At 39.0% G+C, this 21,789-nt stretch overlaps 1 protein-coding gene and 1 non-coding gene across 9 annotated transcripts in view; one reads left to right on the forward strand and one right to left on the reverse strand.

The window, feature by feature from the left end:
* The window catches only part of RBMS3 (RNA binding motif single stranded interacting protein 3), an 809,718-nt gene that overhangs the window by 533,618 nt on the left and 254,311 nt on the right, over positions 1–21,789 (forward strand). The gene's annotated exons all lie outside the window — the stretch shown is intronic.
* Positions 9,214–9,319, reverse strand: LOC133235801 (U6 spliceosomal RNA). The gene has a single exon (XR_009732665.1). It is a non-coding gene; the product is annotated as a U6 spliceosomal RNA (small nuclear RNA).

Here is a 21,789-nt window from a genome sequence, read left to right on the forward strand (position 1 = left end):
AACAAGAAGAAAAGCTACTTTAGCCCAAAACTTTGACATTGATCAGGCTTTCTCTTTCTGAGTTCCTCCTAATTGTTCACGAGAGACCTAATTTTAATGAATATATCATGGATCTCTAATGCCTATCACAACCTCCCAGAACTAGCTCTATTCACTATAAATTACAACATTGTCCCCAAGTTTTGGCTAGTTGGAACAATGAAGCTAGATATACATGCAAAAAAATTCTAATTATTTAAATTCTGGCATTTGAAGTACAGGAAATTAATATTACCAGTTGGTGGGAAGGAGTAGCCCAAGCTGTATCAAAAAGCAACAGTCATGTTACTGCTCTTAAGAAAGGGATCATCCAGTATTTTCTCGCTCCTCTAGAGGGAAAAGAAAACAGTGTTCCATAAACTTCACATGTCCTGCATATCGATCTTGATGTTTTGCAGACAAAGTAAAGCATCATTAGTTGCGTGCTCACCTAACCTCAGACATTTCTTTGTCCCAAAACAAATTGCTCAGCAATACTGTACAGCTCCAGTTCAGTTCAGTTCAGTCACTCAGTCATGTCTGACTCTTTTCAACCCCATGGACTGCAGCATGCTAGGCCTCCCTGTCCATCACCAATTCCCAGAGTTTACTCAAATTCATGTCCATTGAGTCGGTGATGCCATCCAACCATCTCATCCTCTGCTGTCCCCTTCTCCTCCTGCCTTCGATCTTTCCCAGCAAAAAGGTATTTTCCAATGAGTCAGTTCTTCACATCAGGTGGCCAAAGTATTAGAGTTTCAGCTTCAGAATCAGTCCTTCCAATGAATATTCAGGACTTATTTCCTTTAGGATGGACTGGTTGGATCTCCTTGCTGTCTAAGGGATTCTCAAGAGTCTTCTCCAACACCACAGTTCGAGACCATCAATTCTTCAGTGCTCAGCTTTCTTTATAGTCCAACTCTCACATCCATATATGACTACTGGAAAAACCATAGCTTTGACTAGATCGACCTTTGTTGGCAAAGTAATGTCTCTGCTTTTGAATATGCTGTCTAGTTTGGTCATAACTTTTCCTCCAAGGAGTAAGCGTCTTTTAATTTCATGGCTGCAGTCACCACCTGCAGTGATTTGGGAGCCCAAAATAATAAAGTCTGTCACTGTTTCCATTGTTTCCCCATCTATTTGCCATGAAGTGATGGGACCGGATGTCATGATCTTTGTTTTCTGAATGTTGAGTTTTAAGCCAACTTTTACACTCTCCTCTTTCACTTTCATCAAGAGGCTCTTTAATGCTTCTTCACTTTCTGCCCTAAGGGTGGTGTCATCTGCATATCTGAGGTTATTGATATTTCCCCCAGCAATCTTGATTCCAGTTTTTGCTTCCTCCAGCACAGCGTTTCTCATGTTGTACTCTGCATATAAGTTAAATAAGCAGAGTGAAAATATACAGCCTTGACATACTTCTTTCCCAATTTGGAACCAGTCTGTTGTTTCATATCCAGTTCTAACTGTTGCTTCCTGGCAGTTCAGGTGGTCTGGTATTCCCATCTCTTTCAGAATTTTCCACAGTTTCTTGCGATCCACACAGTCAAAGGCTTTGGCATAGACAATAAAGCAGAAGTAGATTTTTTTTGGAACTTTGTTGCTTTTGTGATGATCCAACAGATGTTGGTAATTTGATCTCTGGTTCCTCTGCCTTTTCTAAAACCAGCTTGAACATCAGGAAGTTCATGGTTCACGTATTGCTGAAGCCTGGCTTGGAGAATTTTGAGCATTACTTTACTAGCGTGTGAGATGAGTGCAATTGTGCGGTAGTTTGAGCATTCTTTGGCATTGCCTTTCTTCGGGATTGGAATGAAAACTGACCTTTTCCAGTCCTGTGGCCACTGCTGAGTTTTCCAAATTTGCTGGCATATTGAGTGCAGCACTTTCACAGCATCATCTTTTCAGATTTGGAATAGCTCAACTGGAATTCCATCACCTCCACTAGCTTTGTTCGTAGTGATGTTTCCTAAGGCCCAAGTGACTTCACATTCCATGATGTCTGGCTCTAGGTGAGTGATCACACCATGATAATTATCTGGATCGTGAACATCTTTTTCATATAGTTCTTCTGTGTATTCTTGTCTCTCTTCTTAATATTTTCTGCTTCTGTTTAGTCCATACCATTTCTGTCCTTTATTGAGCCCACCTTTGCATAAAAAGTTCTCTTTGTATCTGTAATTTTCTTGAAGAGATCTCTAGTCTTTCCCATTCTATTGTTTTCCTCTATTTCTTTGCTTTGATCACTGAGGAAGGCTTTCTTATCTCTCCTTGCTATTCTTTGGAACTCTGCATTCCAATTTCTAACCCCTGGTAAAAGCAAAGTGTAAATTCCCAGGCACTTCAGGCATCTGCAGGGCATGAAATAGAAAGGCTAACGCTCAAAGAGGCTGGGGAGCAGAGGGCAGCACTGCCTAGAAAAGGCTTCCATATATAATGACATGTGTTTTCAGGCTGGTTTTAGGAGGGAAAATCGCATTTTGCTTTCAAATTACACTTTTGCCAATAAGCACATGTACTGGTCATTAGAACAGTCTTTCCAGAAAACAGTGGAATAACCAACTCTCTTTTAGTATGATTTATTTCTTTTTGTTAATCCCACCCGAAGTCCAAGAATTAGGGAAGGATTGAGAGAGACTGCACTCTATTTTGGGATCTTTTTATTTTAGCAGGTCTTCTGATGAACAGAAATTGGGACAAATATTTACATAACAGAGGAATCTTATTTTCCTACTTGATAAAATAAAATGATGTGCCTTCTTAATCCTTTGACAGATAATTTTTCTATTTTATGTTTATGCAAATAAAAACCCTGTAGGATTTTAGGGAGTATCTAAGGAAAAATATTTACAATATGATAATTTTTTAAATAAAATGAAAAAAAAATTAATGTTGTTTGTGTAAATTTGAAACTTCCTCTAGAGTAAAATATCAAAAATGTACTAAAATGAAATTTAGATTACAAATCTGAATATGTGAGCAGTAGACACACACATTTTTATCAGGGAACATGTTTTATCAGGAAAACACTAACCAGTGTTTTCTCAGTGGTGCCAGTCTGATAAGTCACAAATGCAGCTATAATTGAATAAAAGGCAGCAAATAGAAAAAATATTATGTACAATTTAGTGAAAATATATCTCTGTGTTTCTACTCGTGAGTAGCGTTGCCTAACTTTAAGTTATTCCTCTTTGTAAAACTAAAACAACATCTGCATAATATACTTTGCGAATACCATGACCCCCAACTGGCTGTTGGCTTAGATTTCTCATCAATAAAAGGATGTTTGCAAAGCTTAGGAAACGACTTTTTGCTGAGCTCCTGATCTTTAACGTTTGTTATGCCTTCTAGATTATTTCTATCTACCAAACACACAGTTGTTTCATGGTGAAACACTGCTGGAACGTTATTAGTGAATTTCATAGAACAAGCTTAATTGAGACCTAAGGGCTGTGAATCCTATGTTCTTGGCCAGTCATCTCTCAACCTTTCTATGGTGCCACACCTGATACTACAAAGGTATCTGGGGAGTTGGTAACTAGTGAGAGAGAAGAAAGGAGACAGAGATGATTACATTTTGAAATCTGGATTATGAGAGACCAGATAGAGAAATACAGGGGACCATATTCAGGAGATTAAGAGTGGTTGGAATGGGTTTTGTGCACCAAACTGCAACATTCCTCCTCCGTGATCATAGCTGTGAAAGAGGGGTGCCTCCAGGAAGCATCCCATGTCAAGGATCCACCAAATCTCTCTACTTCTATAACTCAGGGCAAAATCTATAAAATCTTACTCAGCCTGATACAGGTATTTTGCAATCCGTGGGTAGTTATCACTCCCTTAGACATCTGTCCATCAAAAGAATGTGAGACTCAGCAGATTCTGGGGGTTTCTCATGGTGATGACAAGCTCAGGGGCGCAACTTTCATTGGTGTTTCTTTCTTCCCTGACTCTCTCTTCCTTTTCTATTATGTCTCTACTTCCTGACATCAGCTCTCAATTAATCTATCTTGTTCCAGACTCTGATTTGGGGGAATTCAAATTAAGGATGGTGATCCAGTAATTGTGAAATTGTTTGTTTTTAATTTTATTTAATTCTTTTTTATTAAAAAAAAAAAAGTTTTTTTTTTTTTTTTTTTTTGCCACACTTTGAAGCATGTAGGATATTAGTTCCCCAACCAGGGATCAAACCAAGTACCCCCTACACTGGAAACATGCAGTCTTAACTACTGGACCACCAGAGAAGTCTGGAAAATTATGTTTTGATTTAAAACTTCTGGCCACAAGGAAGCCCAGAGGAAGAAAGTAGATATAGCTAAAGTAGTAAAGTGAATTTCGTGGACCAAACACATTGTTTTCATTACTCTTAAACATTTATAGCAGTATTTGTGAACAATGTATTAGGGATGATAAAAATGAATATTAGTGAGCCTAGACAGATGGTAGTCAGAGTTTAAATTTAGAAAGAGAAATCTGCAACACGGTAATGATGAAGTGCCACCATGGCATGGTTGATCCTGGAACAACTGATGATGTGAAGAGGTTGGTTGGTGACGAAAATGGGGAGAGAAAGAAGGGCCAGGAAATTGTCATGATGGGAGCAAAGTGAAGGTGAGGGATGGGCACGGGAAATCATGCCACAGAGAAAAGAACCCGTGAAGATTTGGTCTTAGATAAAGATAGTGTGGTGGGCATAATTAATGGGCTCAGTGTAGGGATGTCTGGAATTGACGAAAGTGAAATGGAGATGATCTTTAGCTGAACAACGGGCGGCTTCCAATTAGTACTTTGGAAGGTTTTCATCAATGTTGTAGACTCCCTTACTAGCCCTCACTCTTCCCTTCATCTTCCCTAAATTTCCAATCTTCACAGGAGAAGGTTAGGGAAGGTGAAGTGTACTAGAGTGATTTTTTATTTATGCATTTGATTCTGAGTATTTAAGATCAGGATTTTGTTTAGAAGTTTTGTTTGTTTTTATGTTGTTATTTCTTCAGGTGCTACTATTTAGCTCAGTGTCCATTCTCAACGGGCTTCCCTGGTGGCTCAGCTGGTAAACCACCCACCTGCAGTGCTGGAGACCTGGGTTCACTCCCTGGGTGGGAAGATCTCCTGGAGAAGGGAAAGGCTACCCACTCGAGTGTTCTCACCTGGAGAATTTCAGTAAATGTTATTTGAAACTGATACACAATTCCATGAATTGAACAGCCCTTGTACTTATACTTGCTGTTAACGAAATTCCTGAGGGGTGTGGGGGGACGCCTGCTTTCTCTGTCATCAGCAAACTTGGAGGAAAACATTGAGAAAAACATTTAAATCTTGTTTTAATTTTTGACAAAAATTCTCACGTTTATGTTTCTAAATACATGTGTAAGAGGTGTGGGTTCAATCCCTGAGTCAGGAAGATCCCCTGGAGGAGGGCATGGCAATCCACTCCAGTATTCTTGCTCAGACAATCCAATGAACCAGGAAGACTTAGCAGGCTACAGCCCATGGAGTCTCGGAGTTGGACACAACTGAAGCAACTTAGCACGCGTGCACATATACATGATAGTCGCTCAGTTGTGTTTATCTCTTTATAACCCCATGCACAGTAGCCTGCCAAGCTCTTGTGTCCATGGGATTCCTCAGGCAAGGATACTGGAGTTAGTAACCATTCCCTTCCCCTGAGGATCTTCCCAACTTAGGGATGGAACCTGGGTCTCCTGTATTGCAGGCAGATTCTCTACCATCTGAACCAAGGAAGCCCATATGTGTGTACACACACACACACACACACACACACACACACACACACACACACACACAGAACAAGTGCTAAATATTCAAAAGGAAAAAAAAAAAAAACAGTTTGATTGAGAAAGATTCTAGTTGCTTCTTGGAAAGTCTCATTTTTCCAAAACTGCTTTTCAGTGTGTTTTGCTGACAATCAGATTGTTATTTCTTTAAAGAGCTTATTCTTGGATGGGACACCGATGAAATCTGCTTTTTGAGATGGGTACTGTCCTTGCCTAATTTATCTTATAGTGTCTGGATCTTAACTCCTTGCTGCTGGATCTAGATAGGCTCTATTACTCTGCTGTACTTTGCACTCCTTTTTTATTGTCTGCACATAAAAAGGTGAATATCGTGAGAACAGACAGACAGGGGTTTATTGGTCTGCACATTCATCTCTTTGGCATAATGTTGCTCCTCTCTCTAGGGGAAGTGTGCAGGGGTTTATCAGGCCTACTGTGATAGAGAGGTATAATACAGTCTGTAATGTTTAATCAGTGAGGTATGGTCAGTATGTCTTGCTGACCGTACGTTCTCTATAATTCTGTGTAAGTACCAGTGAGTAGTAGCATAATTTATTCAGAGTCTACAGAACAAATTCTGGCTCCAGAATCTGACTGAAGTAATCATAATGTCATGGAACTGAGAAGAAGGATGAACAGGTTTTCTATACATCTCCAGAAGTACAGACCATCTTCATCTATGTTTATCCAAAATGATAACTCCACTCAGGTCTTCACATTGCTGTGCCTTGAGGTTTTCACGGTAAAGATTTAGAAGGGACTACCCTAGTGGTCCCGTGGTTAGGACTCGGTGCTTCCACGGCAGAAGACATGAATTCACTCCCTGGTCATGGGACTAAGATCCCACATGCCCTGTGGTGCAGCAAAAAATAAATAAATAAATAAAAGACCTACAAAATAAATCACAAAGCCTTAATTTTATTCCTGAGTTGATATTGGACTTTGCCTTCTGTCAGCATCACTAATGAGTAGTTAAACCATCAGTGTCTGTGAGTGCTATTCGCAAGCAGAGGGGGTTGAGTAGCTTAAGACCAATTAAGAGACAAGCCATAGAAACCAGGCTCTGAATAATTAAGTGCTTAGTGCACTTCCAAATCTTAAAATTCATTTAATAGGATTGATTTAAAAATACATCCTAACCAATTTTTGGATACATGGATAGTAGAGTGAATTAGATTCTTGCCACTCCTTGCCGGAAACCATCAAGAAAGCTTGTCACGCACACATCATTTTTTATGATCTAATTCTTTGGAATGAGAAGTCTGCAAAATTTAAAAAAATATTTTAAGAGAAATATAAATGAAAACACTCACTAAGCAAGCTCTGAACCAGGCACGATTTATCTGATAGCTGTTTCCTCTGATTTCTTACCTCTTTAAGCCTATGAATGATGAATCAATTAGCTTACTATTATTTTTGTCATTTCTCATTTCAGAAGAAGTCTTTCAAAGGAAATTGGCATGTTTACAATCTTTCTTTAGAATTCATATATTTCAAAGACATCTGTCCCATTAGATTGTACATTTTTCTACAGAAGAATTTCCATGTTTATCTTTCCCTGTGCCTTCAAACAGTTAATACATTAAGTCTTTGAATGTAAAGATTGAGCCTTGCTGTTTGTGTTTTAAGCATCTAAACTGATGCCTGTTTAGATGAGAGTATTGATAATTATTAAATGAATCAATATCAGCTTGTGGTAGACAGAATCATCTCCTCATCCCCCAAAGATCTCTAAGTCCTAATCCCCATTCCTGGTGAATACGGCAAACAAATTAAGGTTGCAAATAGGGTTAAGGTTGCAAATACATTCATCTTAAAGTAGAGAAATTATTCTGGATTATTTGAGTGGACCCAGTATAATCACAGGGGTTCTTAAAAGTGGAGGTGGGGGCAGAACAGGAGATCAGAGGGAGGCAACAGAAGGACCTGACTCACCACCACTAGGCTTGAAGATGAAGCAGTGTGGGCAGCCAGCCTCTGGGAACTGAAAAAAGCAAGAAATTGGATTCTCCCCTAAAGTTTGAGGGGACAAGGAAGGAACTCAGCACTGTTGACACCATGATTTTATCCCAGTGGAATCTGTGTCAGCCTTTTAACCATAAAAGTATAAAATAGTGCAGTTGTATCATTTTATACCCCCCTTGATTTTGCAAATTTATTACAACAGCAACAGAAAACTAGTAGACAATTATGGAAATCATTTCAACTGAACAGCATTCAAACTATTTCTAAATTACATTATAAATAGCTTCTGGAAGATTGTCTTTGTTTCTCCTATTTTTAAAGGTCTGTATCATTTGAGCAGCTTGTTAAAAAGTAAAAGCTATGTTGTTAATTATTTTGACTTAATAGTTTCTTTATACCTGCTCACAAGGATATATTAGAACTGAAAACTATTAAATATCCAAAAAGAGAGTCTTTGGAGATGAGTGCTAATATATCAGAGAATATTTTTGTTTATTACTGAAGTATAGTTGACTATGTCTGCATCTCCATTGCTACCCTGCAAGGAGGTTGATTAGTACCCTCTTTCTAAATTCCATATATATGCATTAATATATGATATTTGTTTTTCTGATTTACTTCACTCTGTATAATAGGCTCTAGGTTCATCTACCTTATTAGCAGTGATGCAGATACCTTCCTTTTCATGGCTGAGTGATGTTCTATTGAATATATATATATATATATATATACACACACCACAGTTTCTTTATTCATTCATCTGTTGATGGACATTTAGGTTGCTTCCATGTCCTAGCTATTGTAAATAGTGCTGCAATGAACATTTGGTTACATGTGTATTTTTCAATATTTGTTTCCTTAGAGTGTATGTCTAGAAGTGGTATTGCTGGGTAGTATGATAGTTTTATTCCTAAATTTTTAAGAAATCTCCATACGGTCTTCCATAGTGGCTGTATAATTTATTTTCTCACCAACAGTGCAAGAGAGTTCCCTTTTCTCCACACCCTCTCCAGCATTTGGTTTGTAGATTTTTTTTGGTGATGGCCATTCTGACAAGTGTGAGGTGATATCTCCTTGTAGTTTTGATTTGCATTTCTAATAATAAGCGATGTTGAGCGTCTTTCCATGTGTTTATTAGCCATCTGTTTGTCTTTGGAGCAATGTCTGTTTAGGTCTTTTGGCCACTTTTTGATTGAATTGCTTGTTTTTCTGATGTTGAGTTGTATGAGCTGCTTGTATAGTTTGGAAATTAATCCTTTTCAGTTGTTTCACTTGCCATTATTTTCTCCCATTCTTAGGGTTGTCTTTTCACCTTGTTTATAGTTTCCTTTGCTGTGCAAAACCTTTTATGTTTAATTAGGTCCCACTTATGTATTTGTTTATTTTCATTTCCATTGCTCTAGGAGGCGGGTCGTAGAGGATCTTGCTGGGAACAAATATGAAATGCTCCACAAATGTGTGTGTCGTCCTTGCACAGGGCCGTGCTAATCTTCTCTGTATCATTTCAATTTTAGTATATATGCTGTTGAAGTGAGCACTCTAATTTTTGCCTTAGAGGAAATGGAGTTCTACACATATATACATTATTTTTAGATTCTTTTCCACTATGGTTTATCCCAAAAGATTGGATATAGTTCCCTGTGCTACACCCTAGGATCATGTTATTTATCCATTCTAAATGTAATAGTTGATGTCTGCCAACCCCATGCTCCCAGCGCATCCCTCTTTCTTTCCCCTCCCTTTGGCAACCACAAGTGTGTTCTCTATGCTTTTGAGTCTGCTTCTGTTTGGAAGATACATTCATTTGTGTCATATTTTAGATTCCACATATGAGTGATATCATATGATGTTTGTCTTTCCGTTTCTGACTAACTTCACTAGTATGATCATCTCTAGTTGCATCTGTGTTGCTGCAAATGGCATTATTTTGTTCCTTTTAAAGGCTGGATGGTGTTCCATTTATATATACATGTGTGTGTGTGTGTGTGTGTGTGTGTGTGTGTATACACACACACCACAGCTGCTTTATCCATTGATCCATCAGTGAATGTTTAGAAGATTATTTCCACGCCTTGGCTACTGTGAACAGTGCTGCTATTAACATACGAGTGCATATATAGATAACATTAGTTTTGACCTAATGAAGTCAAATATTATTTCAAGCCATCTGTTTCCATAAAATGTGCCCAGAAAATTGTACACTGTAAATCTAAATTCATACAAATATGTATCTCTTAGCTCTTAACCTTAATACTTGCTTTCAATAATTCCTATTATTTACAAAAAAGATCATTAGTGTTTAGAAGGGCTCAAAGAGTTTATAAAGAAGGTATCACCCCTGAGTTTTAGGTGATTAAATCTAAAACATATATGATGCCCTATTCTGATGAAATAAAGAGTGTCCTAAATCTCTGAATAGCTGAGTGCCATAGGAAAGCATAGGCTCAAGACACAAAACAAAAGCTCAGGGAGATAATTATCGACGTTTATTAAGTGTTAACCTAATATACAGTTGTCCCTTGAGGGTTGTGACACTACTCCTTCTCCCAGTTGAAAATCCTTGTATAACTTGTTTGTTCTCTCTCTATGTTAATTCCTTCTATTTGCAGTTCTATATCCATGGATTTATTCGCCTTAGATCCTGTAGTAGATACTTTTTGCATGCATGCTCAGTCATGTCTGACTCTTTGCAACCCCATGGACTGTAGCCTGCCAGGCTCACTGTCCATGGAATTATCTTGGCAAGAATACTGGAGTGAATTGCCATTTCCTCCTCCTCCTGAGGATCTTTCTAATGCAGGGATCAACCTTGCCACCTGTGGTTCTGCCCTGGCAGGCAGATTCTTTACCACTGAGCCACCCACGTAGCTCCGTGTAGTAGGACAGTACTTCAATTTACTATTAAAAAAATTCTAAGTATAAGTGGACCTTCCTGGTTCAAACCTACATTGTTCAACGGTCAACTGTATGTTTGTATTATTCAATTGATTAAATTCTTACTGATTTGAGTGTTTCTTATTATTCATGGAATTAAAATACTTTCAAGCATTTAAAAAATGTATCTGTCCATTGAAGATGTATTACTGTTACAGCAAGTAGCAAGATCAGGTGGCTGTAAATAGGGCCATTTTCTCTTGAACTGTGAGTGCAACTTATTTTGGAATAGAGGCTGATGAAACAGTTGTATTAGTTGAGTCATTGCAATGCCTAATGTAAAAGACTCAACAATTTGATTTCTGACTGTTTGGTGGTAGAGCAGATGTTAGCCTCCCTGGGTGCTTGCCTGACTTCCATCAGTCAGCACCTACATCTCTTTCTAGATGGCTTGCCCTCAGACTGGGACGGGGGAAGGAGGGCTGGTTTACTGATGCACAGCCAAAGTTAGAGGATCTAGGAAGACACATCCCCCTGGTGGGGGCAGCTGGAAAACAGTGATTGACAGGTGTCGGCTGTGTGCATCCCAGTTCTTTTGCTCCTGGTGAGAACACCTGGGGTAACCTATACTCTCTCCAAAGTTTCCCTGACTTCCCTGGAGACAAAGGCGCTACCCACTCTAAGTAGTGTAGCAATTGTTAATAGTTAACAGGTTTCCCGGGAGAAAGCAAACACAGTTTGACTACAGGAAAAACCTTTGTAGTCGTGGATAGAATTGCAATCCTGTGTCGTACTTGTGAACAGATCACTGGTTGGTTAACAGGATTCAGCCGATCCTACTTGTTTTCATAAAGGTACATCCTAAAGAATCAAAACTGTACCAATATTTAAGATAATGGGGTTTTAATTTAAACATTCTCAACAAAGCACAAAAGTATAGGAAGGAAATATTGAAACTAACCTATTTTTCTGAGCAATCACTTTAGGATAGTGTAGTGTATTTGAACCAAATGGTGATCCAGAGACCTGTGGGGTCCCTGACATTCTTCGCCTTTCTGGTGGTCTGCGAGGTCAACGTATTTTCATAATACGGGCTTATTATTTGCCTTTTTCAGTCTGATTCTCTCCTGAGTGTAGAGTTGAATTTCCCAGAGGCTACATGATATACAGTACGGCAACAGATTGAACGCAGAAGCAGATACAAGAATCTGTCTTCTATTAAGCCCCAAATTACAGAGATTTGCACAAATATAAAACAAGGCCACTCTGTGCTTATTTATTTTGTTTTTGAAATTTTTATAAAAAATATACCACCTATGGCATCATGTGATGTCTTTTTTAAAAAAAAATATTGGAGTATAACTGATTTACAGTGTTGTGTTATTTTCAGGTATACAGCAAAGTGAATCAGTTATAATACACATTTACTCCTTTTTTTACCTTCTTTCCCCACATAGACCATTACAGAGTATTGAGTAGAGTTCCCTATGCTATAGTGCAGGTCCTTATTAGTTAACTATTTTATATATAGCAGTGTGTATATGTTGATCGCAATCACCCAGCTTATCCCTCCTCATTCCCTTTTCTCCTAGAAACCATGTGTTTCTTTTCTACATCTGTATTTTAAAATTAGTTATTAAGGAAGCATTAAAAATTTTGGATTTTTAAATGGTAAATAGCTTTAACCTATGTAAACGAAAGTTATTTGCACTCTTAATACTTGTTAAGAGTATAAAGAGGTCCTGACGCAAACATGGAAACAGTTAACAAATAAAACAATGTCCCTGATTTAGAGTAAAACTCAAGATTCACATTTTTTCATCTTCTCATAATTAGAAAAGACTAAAGGAGATAGCCACAATAACGATGAAGCTTAAAATGTCCTCTCATCTTTCTGATCTTAGGTAGACAAACTGGATGTGTTCTAGAAGCTATTTTAAGGGGAATGATTAAGGAATGCACTTCTATTAAAGGGGTTACACTACCATACATTGGAAGCAAGCACATAGATTCCTTATGGTATAGTGGGTATGTTGCATTCTCGAATGCGGAGGCAATGGTTATGCTTCTCAACATATGCTTTATCTTTTTATTAGCAAATAGTATATTGTTTGAGTATATGGATGCTTTGTCAAAACATAGTCCATACACAGTGTGTGTGGTGTGCGGGGTTTCTGGGAACGGAACTGTGTGATTTGGGAGTGGCGTGTGAGTCTGTCAGAACTTGGGGAGAGTTTAAAGATAATATTCAAAAGCCAGAATGGTAACCATGGATGTGTCCTCAGTTCATTTCGGTTGCTCAGTCGTGTCCAGCTCATTGTGATGCCACAGACTGCAGCTCGTCAGGCCTCCCTGTCCGTCACCAACTCCCAGAGCTTGCTCAAACTCACGTCCATCGAGTCAGTGATGCCATCCTACCATTTCATCCTCTGTTGTCCCCTTCTCCTCATACCTTCAATCTTTCCCAGCATCAGGGTCTTTTCCAATGAGTCAGTTCTTTGGATCAGGTGCCCAATGTATTGGAGTTTCTGCTTCAGAATCAGTCCTTCCAATGAATATTCAGGACTGATGTCCTTTAGGACTGGCTGGTTGAATCTCCTTGCAGTCCAAGGGACTCTCAAGAGTCTTCTCCAACACCACAGTTCTAAAGCATCAATTCTTTAGTGCTCAGATCTCTTGATAGTCCAACCCTGACATCCATACATGACCACTGGAAAAACCATAACTTTGACTAGGTGGACCTTTGTTGGCAAAGTAATGTCTTTGCTTTTTAATAAGCTGTCTAGGTTGGTCATAGCTTTTCTTCCAAAGATCAAGCAGATTTCATGGCTGCAGTCACCATCTGCAGAGAGTTTAGAGCCCAAAAAATAAAGTTTCTCACTATTTCCATTGTTTCCCTATCTATTTGCCATGAAGTGATGGGACCAGATGCCATGATCTTAATTTTTGAATGTTTAGTTTTAAGCCAACTTTTTCACTCTCTTTTTTCAATTTCATCAAGAAGCTCTTTAGTTCTTCTCCTCTTTCTGCCATAGGGTGGTATCATCTGTGTATCTGAGGTTATTGATATTTCTCCCAGCAATCTTGATTCAGCCCAGTGTTTCTCATGATGTACTCTGCATATAAGTTAAATAAACAGTGTGACAATATACAGCGTTGACGTACTCCTTTCCCAGTTTGGAACCAGTCTGCTCTTTCATGTCCAGTTCTAACTGTTGTTTCCTGACCTGCATACAGATTTCTTAGGAGGCAGGTAAGGTGGTCTGGTATTTCTATCTCTTGAAGAATTTTCCACTGTTTGTCATGATCCACACAGTCAAAGCCTTTGGTTTAGTCAGTAAAATAAAAATAGATGTTTTTCTGGAACACTCTTGCTTTTTCTACCATCCAACGGATGTTGGCAATTTGATCTCTGGTTCCTCTGCTTTTTCTAAATCCAGCTTGAACATCTGGAAGTTCATGGGTCATGTACGTTTGAATCCTGGCTTGGAGAATTTTGAGTGTTACTTTGCTGGCGTGTGAGATGAGTGCAATTGTGTGGTAGCTTGAGCATTCTTTGGCACTGCCTTCCTTTGGGAGCTCCGTTACCATCATAAGCACTGTCCTGTGCCCTTCTTTTGGTCTCTGCTGATTCCACATAGTGCTTTTCTCCTAATCGTACTGTACTTCAGTGTTCTACTCACCTTGTAGAATGCATCTTACAGACCTCCAGGTTTGCTAGTCGGCGTAAATAATCACACTAATATAATAATAAATAATATCATGTATCAATAACTAATTGAATACTACACACTATTAAGTTTCACATATTTTTTTAAATTTTCACGGATGGTAAAGTCTCCTCTTTTGGAATCCCCAAATCATGATTCTTTTAAGCTTATTTCCTCTTAACCTAATATGAAAGATCTCTAAGGAAATAGTTACCTAGTTATCCTTAATAAATGATTATGATTTTAACCCAATGAATTCATGTAAGAGTTATAACAATTTAAGATGCAATGTCTCCTGTAATTTATTTTGAAAAGACACAACTTACTATTTTCTACATCCTTTCACATCCCAAGCATTTTCTCATCCCAGGAACAGCGTTATGCCTTTTGTTGCACTTAGCATGCTGAATCTTCCCTGGTAGCTCAGTTGGTAAAGAATCCACCTGCAATGCAGGAGACCCTGATTCGATTCACGGGTTGGAAAGATCCACTGGAGAAGAGACAGGCTACCCACTCCAGTATTCCTGGGCTTTCCTGGTGGCTCAGCTGCTGAAGAATCCACCTGCAATGCGGGAGACTTGGGTTCGATTCCTGGGATGGCAAGATCCCCTGGAGAAGGGAAAGGCTACCCACTTCAGTATTCTCACCTGGAGAATTCCATGCACTGTATAGTCCATGGGGTTGCAAAGAGTTGGACACGACTGAGCAACTTTCACTTTCACTTTAGGATGGTGAAGAAAAGAGCAGTGTCCATTTGCTTTATGTGTGCTTTCTATGAGAGTCCACTGGAGGGTATGCTCCTTTGCCTCTGTGAACTTAATTGGCTAGAGAACATATTCTATAGAGAAAACTATCTTCTCCCCAATTGGTCTTGGTTTGAGTTTTGGTTCTGTCTCTTGTTACTTTTGAACATAGGCAAGTTATTTAGTCTCTTTCTGGGTTCATCAAGGAACCTAATGAGTCCATTCAATGTTTATAATGCCTTCTTTACAGAAATGTTGCACAGATTTTGTACAGTTCCACAAAAGTACTGGTAGGAAAAGGTAGATAATCCTACTATAAGTAGCATTTGTTTGCATCATAAGAATCAACATCCAGCCTCTAGGCTGGAAATACAATTTCACTTTTGAAATCTATAAAGTGCCGTCATTGATGGACTTATCTGGTACATGGACTGTAAGATATACCTCCCTTATAGTGAGGTTAAGACCACCCTTCAGTTTCCAAGCTTTTCACATTGTTGCCATATCTCATTCTAGAATGGCCTCCAGTTAATGAAGTATCTCAGCTGGAGCTCAACAGTTTTCTAGCAGGGTTAGAAAGAGTAGCACAGCAGATAAATGCTTACCTGAAATTTGCTGTAGTGGCTCCCAGATTCGTAAATACTGGTCATAATTCTGATTGGACCAAGACAGCTATCTTCATCAGGCAGTCATTATTTTAGGTAAAACAACTGTAAAAGCATGGATGATTTCGAACTTCTTGTAGTGATCTCATGACATATCTTTGCACCTCCAGTTCACAGACCCTGGGATCCCTTGCTACCCTCATTTCTCAAAGAAATGTCGCTCAAATATAGATGTAGCATTTTTCATGCAGATTTTTCTGATCTTCAATTTCTCTTCTCTTAACTTTCACTGCAGTTTATCAAATCATTTTATTCTGTATTGAGTCTCTGTGACATGTAGCCTTGGGACTTACCTTATCCCACTGGATGGCAGAATTATGCCTTTTTTAATCCTTATATGTCCTCCAGTACCAGCATTTAAACATAAGAAATGTTTAATATAGATACGCTGAATTGAGTTTCAATACATTGAAACTGTGGTTTCTCAACCACACTGTGTCTTAATACATTCAACCAGTAAATAGTTATTAAGTGAAAGTAGAAACCAACTACAATGATTCCATACAGAAATATTTTACATAGTGTGTTCCTCTTTGTAAATTTTAAAATGTTTAAATTTAAAAAGCTTTCTTTGGATACAAGTCAGTGTTCAAAACAGCATGTATCGTTTTCTTTCTCATAAATTTTAAATTATCTCTCGAGTCTACCTCGTCCTTTCCATTGCTCCTATCTCCAGATTTTTTTCTAAGTAATGGGTTATGAAAATTAAAAGAAGCAAAAATAATACAAAATACAAAATGTATTAGAATACCACACATCCTGTTGGTTGTTACAATTGATTAATTCCACAACTGGCCATTAGACCTATTGTCTTTCACTAACACAGCTCGAGCCCTGGCAAAGGTTTCTTTCTCTGTGAAGTTCTGCAGGTTCTGTCCTTGTCCTGCATGCGGGCTGCAGGGCCTGTGCCATCAGCAGAATGGACTCATTAACCTTTCCATTGATTTGAACTGCAATTTGAATAAATATTTATGCCTTTTCTCCCTGATGGCTGGGTGAAGTCCTTTATCAATAGCACCAAGAGCTTCTCCCTTTGACTTCTCATACCTGTTCAGAAAATTTTTATCAAGCTGTTGTGTTTACATTGTTAATCTCTTGCTGCCTTAGGTTTGGCACAGAAACACATTCATTCTGGATTTAGCAGATTTATTTTATATTCATTTGGCTTCTGCAGTGAAAGTACTTTTTTGCCTTTGGGTGTACTGTTTTAACTTTAGGATGTAAACATTTCCAGATTCTGTCTGTCTGTCTGTTTCCTGTCTGTCTGTGGTGTTTCTCTGGTTACTCTTTGTATGTGACTACTTCAGATTCACTTTTTGACACCAGTATCTCCTAAAAGGTACGGTTAGAGGAGGTAATTGCTAACACTGTGGAGGTAATGACCCCAATATATACATGTATGAAACTGACACTTTGCACACCTAAGCTAAATGTACACATCACGTGTTAATTAAATCTCAGTAAAGCTGGGAGAGATAGAGGCAAGAAATGTCTGTGTTCTTATGTCCTCACTTTCTATCAGTAAGCACTTCTTTTCTGGGGAGAATGAAGTAGGGGATACTGTAAGCCGACCGTAGTGCTTAGTGCATTATGGATTATTTCACTGTATTCCCAAAGTGCTCTTAGTGAAAAAGCACTGTTCCATTTTGCAGATGAGGAGGCTGAGAGCTACAGAATTTATGGAAATTGCTCAGACACATAGTAAGTGAGCTGATTGATTCCAGGATTTAGTTCTGCCACTTCCTAGACATGTGATTTAGGGAAAATTACTTAACCTCTCTGTGACTCAATTCTCATAGGCAACATGGAGATAAGCATAGTTCCTTTGTGTGCTGTCATTGTAAGGTGGCTGTGGACTACATACGTTGTACTATGTAGAGTCTGTGGGATGTTCCTGGTATATGTAAGTGCTCTTTAGGTGTAGGTAGTTATACTAAGTCATAATTTTTTGTTGTTGGATCGAGAGGAAAAAACTCTAGGAGAGGAAATCAGAAGGGAATCCCATAACTCTTCCTCTACATGTGTTTCCCTCCATTCCCAGCTTGGAGGACCATGTTTCTTCTTTATTTGCTAAATAAGATGAGCACTCTCTGTTGGCTTAAGTGTGCCATACCTTTAGTACACTTGAAGCCTTCCTCTTTGAGATGCAGTTGCTCACTTCAATACTTATTCTAGCTTTTGGAAGAATAGAAATATTTGGCCACCACTTTCAGTAAACCGCATACTTTGTTTTTTATTTGCATGCGTGCTAAGTCGCTTCAGTCGTGTCCAACTCTTTGTGACCCTACGGCCTATAGCCTACCAGGCTCCTCTGTCCGTGGGATTCTCCAGGCAAGAATACTGGAGTGGGTTACCATGCCCTTCTCCAGAGGGTCTTCCAAACCCAAGGATAGAAACTGCATCTCATCCATCTCCTCCATTCACAGGTGGGTTTTTTTTTTTTTTTACCACTAGCAGCATCTGCTGCTGCTGCTGCTGCTAAGTCTCTTCAGTCGTGTCCGACTCTGTGCGACCCCATAGATGGCAGCCCACCAGGCTCCCCCGTCCCTGGGATCCTCTAGGCAAGAACACTGGAGTGGGTTGCCATTTCCTTCTCCAATGCATGAAAGTGAAAAGTGAAAAGTGAAAGAGAAGTCGCTCAGTCGTGTCCGACCCTCAGCGACCCCATGGACTGCAGCCCACCAGGCTCCTCCATCCACGGAATTTTCCAGGCAAGAGTACTGGAGTGGGGTGCCATCGCCTTCTCCGCTAGCAACACCTAGGAAGCCCAATTAGTACATATAAACAGCAGGGCTGCCCAGATGGTGCAAGTGGTAAAGAATCCCTGTGCCAGTGCAGGAGACATAAGAGACACAGGTTCAGTCCTTGTGTTGGGAAGATCCCGTGTAGTAAAAATGGGCTTGCAAAGAGTCAGACATGACTGAGCATCTGAGCACATCATAAGTGCTTCTCTTGTTATAAAGGAAAGGTAGTATGTTTATAGAAACTTTCTTTAGAGAAACCATCTTTCTTCAAAAACTACTCTGTAGAATGACTTTCTTTTAATTTTTGCTGTTTTGAGTTGCACATGAAGAGCTGGGTCCAGAAGAAAAGGCAGTTTGCTAAAAAGCCTCAATAAGAGGAATTACAGATTTGTTTTTTTTCTCCTTCTGTCTGGTATCCGTCCACTGAATGGTCTGAAGAAGCCATGGAAACTTAGTGAGATGTGATAATGTTTTTTGTTCCTTACATTCCTGAGATACCGGAGAAGGTGTCTTGCTCTGAGAACTTCTTTTAGGCTGAAAAGTACCACTTAGAAAATCAGTTGCTACAGGTACCTAATTCAAAGAAGTGACTTGAATTCCTTTTGTGGTTACAAAGGGGTTATGAATCTCAAAATCATAAAAGAATATCTACCGCAGTGAAAAACATTTCAGCAATCCTAGATTAAGGCCAAAGATAGCAAAATCTCAATGACATGGTAGACAATCTGTGTAGTTCAGTGATTGGAGGCACAAAAGATGGCATACTCTTAAGTTTTCGTCTCTGCTGCTGCTTTTTAGTCAGTTGTGTCTGACTGTTTTGCGACCCTATGGACTGTAACGCTCCTCTCTACATGAGATTTCCCAGGCAAGGATACTCAAACAGGGGCTCAGTATCAATCTAGAGGGATGGGATGGGGTGGGAGATGGGAGGGAGGTTCAAAACGGAGGGGATATATGTATCGCTATGGCTGATTCATGTTGAAGTTTGACAGAAAACAGCAAAATTCTGTAAAGCAATTATCCTTCAGTAAAAAAATTAAAAAAAAAAAAGAGTACTGGAGTGTGTTGCCATTTCCTTCTCCAGAGGATCTTCAGGGATCAAACCTGTGTCTCCTGTTTGGCAGGCAGATTCTTTAACACTGAGCCACCTGGGAAGCCCAAAGCCTGGTTTATCTGATGTTAACTCAAGTGCTTTACACTAGTAGACATTTAATATTTTTTCTTTATTAAGAAAATATTCTTGACTGTAAAGCAGACCCAGGAATATATTTCTGGGGTGAGGGATAAACATACAGCAGAAGAAGAGTAATGAAGGGGCCAGAGGATGGGGTAAGAGAAGGGACTGATCCATTCCACTTGAGGAGAGATGCCCAGATCAGAGCTTGAGGAGTCCTTTGAACTGAGTAGAACTAGAGGGGCTAGTTTGGCCTGTTTTGGCTCAAACTAGGTAATTGGGTTATGTTCCATCTGGTTAGATTTTTAAAACCCTGAATTTGATCAATTTTATTGTTTCGGCTGCTTCTATATTAAAATATTAAATGTTTGTCTATCACATTTCTTACAAGTGTTGACATAGTTTGCTGTTTAAGGGGGAGAATGGCATTAAAACATGTATAATATCATATAAGAAATGAATTGCCAGTCCAGGTTCGATGCAGGATACAGGAAGCTTGGGGCTGGTGCACTGGGATGACCCAGAGGGATGGTATGGGGAGGGAGGTGGGAGGGGGGTTCAGGATAGGGAGCACATGTACACCTGTGGCAGATTCATGTTGATGTATGGCAAAACCAATACAATATGGTAAAGTAAAAAAAAAAAATAATAATAATAATTTAACTTTTAAGTGAAATAAAGTAATCTTCTCCACTATACCTTTTTAAAATTAATTTTTTAAATTGGCATATAATTGCTTTATACTGTTGTGTTAGTTTCTGCTGTACAACAAAGTGAATCAGATATGCATCTCCCTCTTGGACCTGTCTCGCATCCCCCATCCCACCCTCTAGGTCATCACAGCGCACCGAGCTGAGCTCCCTGTGCTATACGGCAGTTTCCCATGAGCTATCTAGTTTGCACAGGTAGTGTGTATATATCAATCCTATTCTCAGTTCATCTCACCCTCTTCTTCCCCCACTGTCTGCATCTTTATTCCTGCCCTATAAACAGGCTTGTCAGTACCATTTTTCTAGATTCCATATATATGCATTAATATATGATATTTGTTTTTCTCTTTCTGACTGACTTCATTCTGTATGACTCTGGATTTTGCAGTTTGACTCAGGATTTTGAATACACTATACTATTAAAAAAAAAAAAACCTTAAGATGTTAAGAGATTTCATCAGCATTCACGTTCTTTTACTTTTTCTCTGCATTTAACTTGTGGTATATTTGTATCAACTACATATCAAATTGATTCTTCAACAAGGTATCTCAGCAGTACTTAGAAATTAACCCATCCCTTCACACTATTAGATGTTACTATTCCCTGTATGAGGTTAATTACCTGTGACACATATGCTTACCTTACACAGAGGTCACACCAGCACATGTATCTGACCTTACATTGTGTCTCACAGAAATAGTTCCTGCTCTATATCTGACTTCAGCTTTTTATTTTTTATTTTTAGCTATTCTTGCTTCCAGACCTACTTTAACATCACTTTTGCCACACTCTCTCCAAATGGCATACTATTCGGGTAACTATATCAAGTTACAGAATAACTCCTGAAAACTCTCCTACACTGTCCCTTTGCAGTCAAACCATCCCTTTCCCCTTTGTTTGCTGGAAATCACGACTTTGTTTTTCATCCCCATAGTTTAGCTTTTTGGAGAATGTTATATAAATAATATCATGCAGTGTGAAGTCTTCTGAATCTGCCTTCCTTCTCAGCCTGAGGATTTAGTCGATGCATGCTGTTGAGTGATCATAGTTCACTTCTTGCTAATGCTGAGTGAGTGGTATTTCTTTGAATTGTCGTACCTCATTTTGTTTATTCTCCAGTTGAAAGTCACATCAGTCTTTGAAAACTAGAAATGACAAGGTACCCTTTTTTTTTATTTTTAAACTTTACATAATTGCACTAGTTTTGCCAAATATCAAAATGAATCCGCCACAGGCATACATGTGTTCCCCATCCTGAACCCTCCTCCCTCCTCCCTCCCCACACCATCCCTCTGGGTCGTCCCAGTGCACCAGCCCCAAGCATCCAGTATTGCGCATCGAACCTGGACTGGCAACTCGTTTCTTACATGATATTCTACATGTTTCA

The sequence above is a fragment of the Bos javanicus genome, chromosome 22 (genome assembly GCF_032452875.1).
Source record: "Bos javanicus breed banteng chromosome 22, ARS-OSU_banteng_1.0, whole genome shotgun sequence".
Lineage (NCBI taxonomy): Eukaryota > Metazoa > Chordata > Mammalia > Artiodactyla > Bovidae > Bos > Bos javanicus.